The sequence below is a fragment of the Amblyomma americanum genome, chromosome 1, assembly GCF_052857255.1.
Source record: "Amblyomma americanum isolate KBUSLIRL-KWMA chromosome 1, ASM5285725v1, whole genome shotgun sequence".
Classification (NCBI taxonomy): domain Eukaryota; kingdom Metazoa; phylum Arthropoda; class Arachnida; order Ixodida; family Ixodidae; genus Amblyomma; species Amblyomma americanum.
Window position 1 is genome coordinate 59,073,021 of NC_135497.1, and position 8,460 is coordinate 59,081,480.

Here is an 8,460-nt window from a genome sequence, read left to right on the forward strand (position 1 = left end):
AAGCGAACAGCTACCATTTGAGCGAGCTATTGCGTAAGAGAATCCAGCGGCGACATGTATTTATTCCGAAGCGGGCGATATGATCGCCGCCATGTTCTCTACGCAGCACGTAGCGTCCCACGTTGCGTACGCTACGCTATGCTTTTTATAGCGGGCGGGCAACCGCAATGAGCGGCTAGATACGTAGCGTTTTGCGCATTCGCATTTGGTTACCCGCAGTGTCGTTGCGTGCGCAAGCTCACTGCGTACGTCCAACTAAATAGAGCGTTTTAGTTTCACGTACGTAGAGCCTTCACGTACGTAGAGCTCTTACGGGTGACCAGTGTGCATGCGCAGAACGCAAAGGGTATGCGCGAGTCTCGCGTACGTAGGTGAGATTCGGGTTTTTACGTTGCGGTCTTTACGTTGCTTGCGTACGTAGCGTTGACAAACATGGCGGCGCCCTGCCTGCCGCTTCACAGCGATAAAAGCTTCGTCGCTAATCGCTCGACGCGATATCGTGTTCTAAACTTGTATTCGCCTGCGATTTGCCCATTCTTACCCTCGCATAACGTTTCAAGCTACAAATAACTTTTGTTTTTCAGATATAAAGGCGATTTCGCAGCTGTTAAGCCTAACAAAGCAGCGCTCCGACGCAGTTCGACTGATTTGGCTTTGACTCGTCTTGTCTGAGAGTGGCTACAGCAGTGTCTGCATCTCTCAGTAGATGGCGCTAGGAAAAAAGCACGGCGTCTGTCGCGTACGTGCAACTAAATGGGTTTGAAGCGACATGCGCGTATGCGGCGTAAACTTCTCACGTTGGAGTACGTGAACTCGGCATGTACGTGAAACTAAAACTCTCTAATATAGAGAGTTTTACGTTCACGTACTTAGAGGCTTCACGTACGTAGAGCTCTTACGGGTGACCAGTGCGCATGCGCTTAACGGAATGGGTATGCGCGAGTCTCACGTACGTACGTGAGATTCGGATTTTTACGTTGCGGTCTTTGCATTGTTTCTGTATGTAGCGTTGACCAACATGGCGGCGCCCTGTCCGCCGCTTCACAGTGATAACAGCTTCGTCGCTAATCCTTCGACGCCATATCGTGTTCTAAACTCTAGTATTCGCCTTCGATTTGCCCATTCTTACCCGAGCATAAGGATTAAAGTTACAAAAAGTTTTTGTTTTTCAGACAGAAGGGCGATTTTTCAGCTGTTAAGCCTGGCGAAGTAGCGTTGGTCGTCGTCATAGCAACCGTCTCGCGAGATCTCGAACTGAGAGAGCCCCAAACCAGCCAAACATAGCCAAACCGCCAAACACAAGGACAGACCGAATGGCTTGGCCTAAAGACTTGTCTGGGATGATTTAGGCTACAACCAGTGTCTGTGTTTCTTAGAAGATGGCGCTAGGAGTAACGCGCGGCGTGCGTCGCATACGCGTAATTTTAAGGATTTCAAACGACCTGCGTGCAGGCTACGTAGACTTCTCGTCGTCCGAGTACATGAACCCTCTACTTACGTGAAACTAAAACTCTCTAGTGTCTATTACGGGCTCGATGTTGTTGCCTAATGTGCTGGCGGCTCGCCGCTCACCGATGCGCCGCGTTCAATGGGCGCACACAGCGTCGACACCTCTCTCAGACCTTCAAATAACAATTGTTTTTCGGGGATAGGAAATGGCGCAGTATCTGTCTCATATATCGTTGGGCACCTAGATTGGCATAATAATTAGACCCACCGCGGTAGCTCAGTGGTTAAGGCACTCGACCACTGATCCGGAGAACCCAGGTTCGAAGCCTACCGCGGCGGCTGCGTTTTTATGGAGGAAAAATGCTAAGGCGTCCGTGTGCTGTGCGTTGTCAGTGCGCGTTGAAGATCCCCAGGTCGTCGAAATTATTCTGGAGCCCTCCACTGCGGCACCTCTGTCTTCCTTTCGTCTTTCAATCCCTCCTTTATCCCTTCCCTTACGGCGCGGTTCTCGTGTCCACCGATATATGTGACAGATACTGCGCCATTTCCTTTCCCCCAAACCAATTATTATTATTATTAATATTATTATTATTATTTAATTTTTATTATTATTATTATTATTAATTAGTTTTGGGGGAATGTAAATGGCGCAATATCTCTCATATGTAAGAGATAAAGGGATAAGAGATGAAAAGGGAGTGAAAGAAGAACGAGGTGCCGTAGTGGAGGGCTCCGGAATAATTTCGATCACCTGGGGATCTTTAACGTGCACTCTCATCACACTGCACACGGGCGCGTTAGCGTTTTGCCTCCATAAAAACACAGCCGCCGCGGTCGGGTTCGAACCAGGGAACTCAAAATCAGTAGAAGCGGAAGGTCCCAGAGAGAGAGAGAGAGAGAAACTTTATTGTTGGAGAGGAAGTCGGGCACGCCCCTGGGTCTCCGCACGACCCCACTGCACTCAAGTGTTTATGTCCCTAAGGTCCATAACACTGGCAGCCCGGCCGGTGGCGATTGTCTGCACGGCCGGGTCCTTCGAGCGCAGCAGGGTCTCCCAGTCCTCCCAGGTCTTGAGGTCCTCTAGGCCGCGTGGGGGAGGGTCCGCCGGGAAGAGGCAGAGGATGTGGAGGGAAGAGGCGAATGGTTCTGGGCACAAGGTGCAGGCAGGAGTGGGGAAGGATGGGTGATAGTGGGCTAGGGTCAGGGGTGAGGGGAGTGTGTGTGTCTGTAGGTTGCGCCAGGGTGTTGCGTGTTTGTTATCTAGGGAGGGGTGGGGCGGGGGTAGAGCTGGCGCGAGGCTCTGTAAGCCTGCGTCATCTCGCTGAACGAGTGCATTCGCTCCCTCGCGAATCCCCGATCCGAGACCAGCTGAACCCGGTTTAAAGAACCTCGGGCTAAAAGGTTGGCGGCCTCGTTTCCGGGATTCCCGGAGTGCGCAGGCACCCATATAAGCTCTACATGGCGGGGTGGGGGTGCATCGGTCGAGCCCAGTATGCCAAAAGCAGGGACGTGGACTCGGCCTCGCGCAAAACTTAGAATTGCAGTTTTAGAATCTGTTAAAATGTACTGGGCTTTCGTGCGGGTGATGGCAATTGCGATGGCGGCTTCCTCTGCAGCCTCTGGGGTGGTGTCAGGGGGGAGAGGTAGTCCAACCATCTACGCGAATTTGAAAACATGGTTGGGCAGTGCTGCATACTTGTGATCAGCTAGGGCGGTCGGGTGTTTCACACTTCAGTACCTGTCCGAATTGCCTGCTTCCGGAATCTGCGCGGTAGCGCATGTCGTTTGGCGAGCGGTTCATGTGGGGATTCCTTGGGCAGGGCATTTCGAGTTTTGTCTCCCGCAGCCGCTTCCCCAGCGGCCGTTTTGCTCGCCTGTTAATTGTTGCGGGTCTTTTAAAGCGAAAGCTTTACTAGCCGCGAACTTTCGATGTCGCCGTGGCGTTACACCGAGCAGGCACATGACGTCATAACGCGCGCCACGCCGCGGATATTTCTCTCTCTCTCGCTCCATAGTCACTACTGCGCATGCGCTACTAGTAGCACCGAGCCACAGGTGTTCCGCCGCTGCGCAGCGCCGCGCCGTTCCTCAAAATCCAACTTTCAGGGCATTGAATCACATCGACCGGCTACACCGCGCACCGGACGGCGGCTCGCTGCTGCAGCGTATGCGCTCGTACCCGCGCTCACGAATGGGCGCGGAGCTGCTCGAGTATGACCAATTGACCCAAGGCCCACCTCCCTACGGCTCATGCGCGCCCTGGCCTGCTTCCTCGGAGGTACAGCGAGAGATCGTCGGCATTGCGGGAAAGCGGAGCACACCCCTCTATGCTGTGCAGCAGCTGGCCAGAGCCGTCATACACGAGGAGCTCCAGTACCATCTCCTCGTGTACACCGACGGCTCAGTGGCCCGCGACAGCTCCTCCCTTGCTGCGGCGGCCACCATCCCCGCCCTGCGACTGCACAGCCAACAACACGCAGCCTTCCTGGGCTCCTCCACCACGGCGGAGTTGTTGGGGATCCGGCTCGGGCTGCACCTGCTGCTCACCCTCGGCCCTCCGCCGCCCAGGAGTGCTCTGCTGTGCGACTTCCGTGCCACCTTCAGCCGCCTGCAATCTAACAGCCGCGGTACCCCACTAGTGCGGGAAATTCGCTCGCGCATCGAGCGCCTCGCGCAGAGAGGTTGTGCCGTGTGTGCACAGTGGGTGCCCGGTCACTGCGGCATCGCCGGACACGAAGACGCTGACGACCTCGCGACCGCTGCACACCAACTACCTGCAAGCGATCTGCCCCTTGCGCTGGAGGACGTGCGTGCGGCCATCCACGATCATCTCCGAAAGCAGCACCCCGACCCACGCATCGCGGGAGGTGAGCGCATCGACAGTGTCACCGACTGTCGCAAACTTACACGGTCACAACGTGCAATGATCCTCCGCGCGCGCATTGGCTGCGTGTGGCCCGGGGAACGACGGGTGCGCCACGGAATCGCGACGAGTGGTGTGTGTGACGGATGCGGTGCAGTGGAAACACTAGAACACCTGCTCCTTCACTGTGCCGCGTTCGCCGATGCTCGTCGTGATATTCTCGCAGCCTATAGGGCGCAGGGCATACTACCAGACTCCATCAAGACGCTATTGTGGCCGCAGGGCAGTGCGCGCACTCGTCAGCGAACTTTGGTGAGCCTTTGTGCATTCCTCGAACACACGGGCTTGACGTCCCGTCTGTTCTCCGTCGGGTTGTTACACGCAGCGACCGAACGCTCCGCGAGTTCTACCTTGAAGGACTAAAACTGGACGCCCCACTCCAGTTGTAACCAACACAGTGCTGTGCGCGTGTGTGATTTAATTCCTCTAAAATGGACTAATCACGCGCAGAACCTGGACACATTTCTTATTGTGTAAATAGTTTAACATATTACTTCTCCCCCATCCTCCCTTCCTGTCCCCTCACCCCTTTCATTTTATTTCTCCATTCTGCCTGCTGTCCTTTCTTTCCGCTGCCCCAGCTCAGGTGCTTCAGTATCGATGGCAGATGCCGGGGCTAACAAAAATCTTTTCCTTCCTTTTTACTATTATTTTTAATAAAACCACTACCACCACCACTTTTCTTTTTATTCTTTCCTATCTTCCTTTACCCTTCCATTACTGCGTGGTTCGGCTGTCCACCGAGATATGTGAGACGGTGGCTGTGCCATTTCCTTTCCTCAAAAACAAACAAAACAAGTCAGCCTACGGCGTTCATAGAGCTCATTGGCGTTGACAACTTTGCAAAGGCTACATTTTCTCGAAAGGAAGGGCACACAACCAGCTCCGTGGGTCATTGGAAACCTCAATCTCCCTTTCATGTACGTGGCGTTGGTGCCCAACTTGAATGCCTCCTTTGATTGCGTTCCACACACTGGATATGCAGCGCGCCGTCCCTGCCACAATGGGAGGTGGCATGCAGCTCATGCTTGATCGCGAGAGATTGATCACCAAATGAAGGCTGCAGTGCTGCATGTCAGCCACAACGCTGCCATCACTAATGCATTCAGGCCACATCTGTCTCTCCCCACTGCCACTTGTATCAAAGCACGAATGAGGCGTGCGCATATCCAGAGAGCCAGTTATGCGCCCTTCCTTTGCTCAAGTACATCGCCGTCTAGACCATTGTCAGCGCCAACGCCAATGAACACAGTGAACGCCGGCGTCTTTCGCTTTGTATATCCTGGATAAGCTGAGCTAATCCACATTATTTTTTTGCTTTCGACGGGGGTTAGCCAGAGCTAAACCAACATCATTTTTTTTCTTTCCTCTCTAGTAGGATACAACTCAAAAATTACTAGTGACGTAAGCCTCACCTCGTGCAATACGGCAGCACCCCGAAGTTCGAAATTCGTCGCCACGAAATTATTCCGGAGCCCTCCACAAAGGCACCTCCTTCTTCCTTTCTCCTTTCACTCATTCTTTAATCTATTTCCTTGCTTCTTCTTCTGTTGGTGCCAGGAAAAATGAAAAAGAAAGTGCACAGGCCTGCCCACTGGCTCAAACTGAGCCACAATTGCTACCACGTACTGAAAGTAGGAGAGTTGAAAGATAGGCTAGAAAGGATACAAAAGACGTGCGCTATAATGCCCCAGGCCAATCCCGGAGACAGTGCAATACCGGGCCAACCGGAGGCGGAAGTGAAGCAACCTTCAAGCGCACTGCCACCTTTCCAAATATATGTTCGGTTCAAATGGGACCCGTATCAGATATTCTATAACCGAAAACAACCCACGGGGTTGTTTTCATCAGGTGTCCGTCGATAAGTGCGACAGATGCTGCGCCATTTCCTTTCCCTGAAAAAAAAAACAATTTTCATTCAAGTACAGTCTGCTTCTTATCATCCGAGGAAAGAGGGCGAGAGCGCGGGCTTACGTCGCCCAGTTTACAATCGCAGCCGGGGAGCTGTGGCAAGCGCTCGGGATCGCAGCGCCACCGCCCGGCTGAGAGCCCGCTCCCGCTGCCATCGCGGCTGCTTGGGTATTTTTGGCATAGATGCTATATGTATGCACACACACTTGCACAGAGTGTATACATGTTCGTAAAAGCAGCCGCACCGTGGTCTGAATGGCCGAGCGGTCTAAGGCGCCAGATTTAAGCTCTGGTCCTCACAAGAGGGCGTGGGTTCGAACCCCACTTCTGACAACGTTTCTTTTTAAGCTTTTTTCTTATTTTAGACCTACAGTGAACAATTTACGTACGCAGCACTAAAACTGATTTGTTGTTAGCCTATCAAAAGGCTAACAACTATTGTTAAAAGCATTAACACACATTTCTGTTAAACAGCACTGCCCTGTTTTTTTTCTTTCCCCTGTAGTGGAACACAACAAAAAATTTCGGCTGACGTAAGCCTGAGCCCTTGCACAGTACTACAGCACCCTGTTGGGATTCAGGTAGCGTGACTGGGCCGGAGAAGAGACGAGGACGATCGGAGGAAGAAAACTTGGAAAACTTTATACAAAGACTACATAATGTACAAGTAAGGGCACCTGAGAGTGCTTCTCAGTAAAGAAAGCTTCTTAGCAGTCGGGAGTCTCGCCCAGCAAAGGGCATCTCTCAAGAGGGGGGCTCTTCTGGTACCAAACCAGCAGCTCGTCAAATACTCTTCGTATTCCCCAGAACCCTAGGTGTTGAAAACACTTCGAAGAATGATGTCCAGTCAAACGATGGCACTGATGTACTACGCACGGTAAGGCGGCCCTGATATTCTTTCGCAGCTCGGTCGATGGAAAGGGAACAGGACCCGGTCACGTTGTCGTCCACGCGGCCTCCAGGTGTTTCGCGCACGTGGGTCCGGACTGCCCATGTGGAACAGGAAGGCGGCTTCGTGACACAGGACTGCGGGCTGTCTCCCAGCAGGGGTTGAGATATCTTGTACTGATGATCGGAACGCGGAACCTCTGTCGAAGGCCAGCCCTCGGGCAATTGTTCAACGCCAACATGACTGAAGAAGACAACACTGATCTTGTATTTCGTCATCTGATGACCTGTTCGAACACGTGGGAACGCCATTATCGTCGCTGCCTCCGACTTTCCTGCAGCCACGTTTTTTTTACAGGGCTCATTCACCTTCGCGGTGGTTTTCAGGGAATCCTCCCCATGTCCAAATTCGCCGAACTCAACAGCAGGAAGACAGCGCGAGCCCAACAGCACCCCCGTAACTGCTCGCACGTAGCTCGGCTGAATGGGCGTGTCAGAAACCATATGCTCTCAGGGAGCCTTCGGATGGCCTTCAGTGCCGAAGCTCGACATCGCTTCCCCTCGTTAGATGGCCGTTTTGGGAAATTATCTGTAATGCTAGCCAAAAGGGATTACAGAGTCCAAACCACACCTGACAAAAGCAAGCGCACTCAGAACCCACTCATTCCGCCAGACCAAAACTCAAGGCGAAAACTGCACTGAGGTAAACAAACTCCAACTAAAACTTGTAGAGATCAAATGTTTTGCCTGAATGAACACATGGTGTCTCCAGACGAGAAGTTTAGACATGGCACCTGTCCAAGCCGTGTGCTCCCGCTCGAGGTGCACTCGGAAGGAAAAAAAATTGGTAAATGAAATCAGGTTGGTGCTTAGAGGGCACGCGGTACGGGAATAGGTGACTGGTTTTGGCCGACGTGGCGTTCAATTTTGCCCGCCCAATACCTCAAAGTCAAGGCATGTTACACCACTCGCTCTTACTTATGCTTGGCCGAAAGAAGGAAAACGTACTGATAGGTATGTTACCTGATTAGTAACAACATTACTGCAAACAAAGTGGAAGATATACGCTCTCCATTAGGAAGAGAATATGAAATAAATCTCCAAAACTAAAAATTGTGGTAGACATCCTATTTTGGTAAAATATCGAACAGCTAAAAGGCTCGGCTTCTCCCGTCGGCATTTGTGTGGGGCTTGCGTTTCTTGTAGCGAACCTCGAAGCTGTGGTGCGCGAGTGCCAGGCTCCACCTCAGTAGACAACAATTTTTGGGCGACATATTGTGCAGCCTAGT

At 52.4% G+C, this 8,460-nt stretch overlaps 1 non-coding gene across 1 annotated transcript; it reads left to right on the forward strand.

Annotated features, from left to right (window-relative positions):
* Positions 1-6,532: 6,532 nt before the first annotated feature.
* TRNAL-UAA (transfer RNA leucine (anticodon UAA)) lies at positions 6,533-6,616 on the forward strand. The gene has a single exon. It is a non-coding gene; the product is annotated as a tRNA-Leu (tRNA).
* The last annotated feature ends 1,844 nt before the right edge of the window (positions 6,617-8,460 follow it).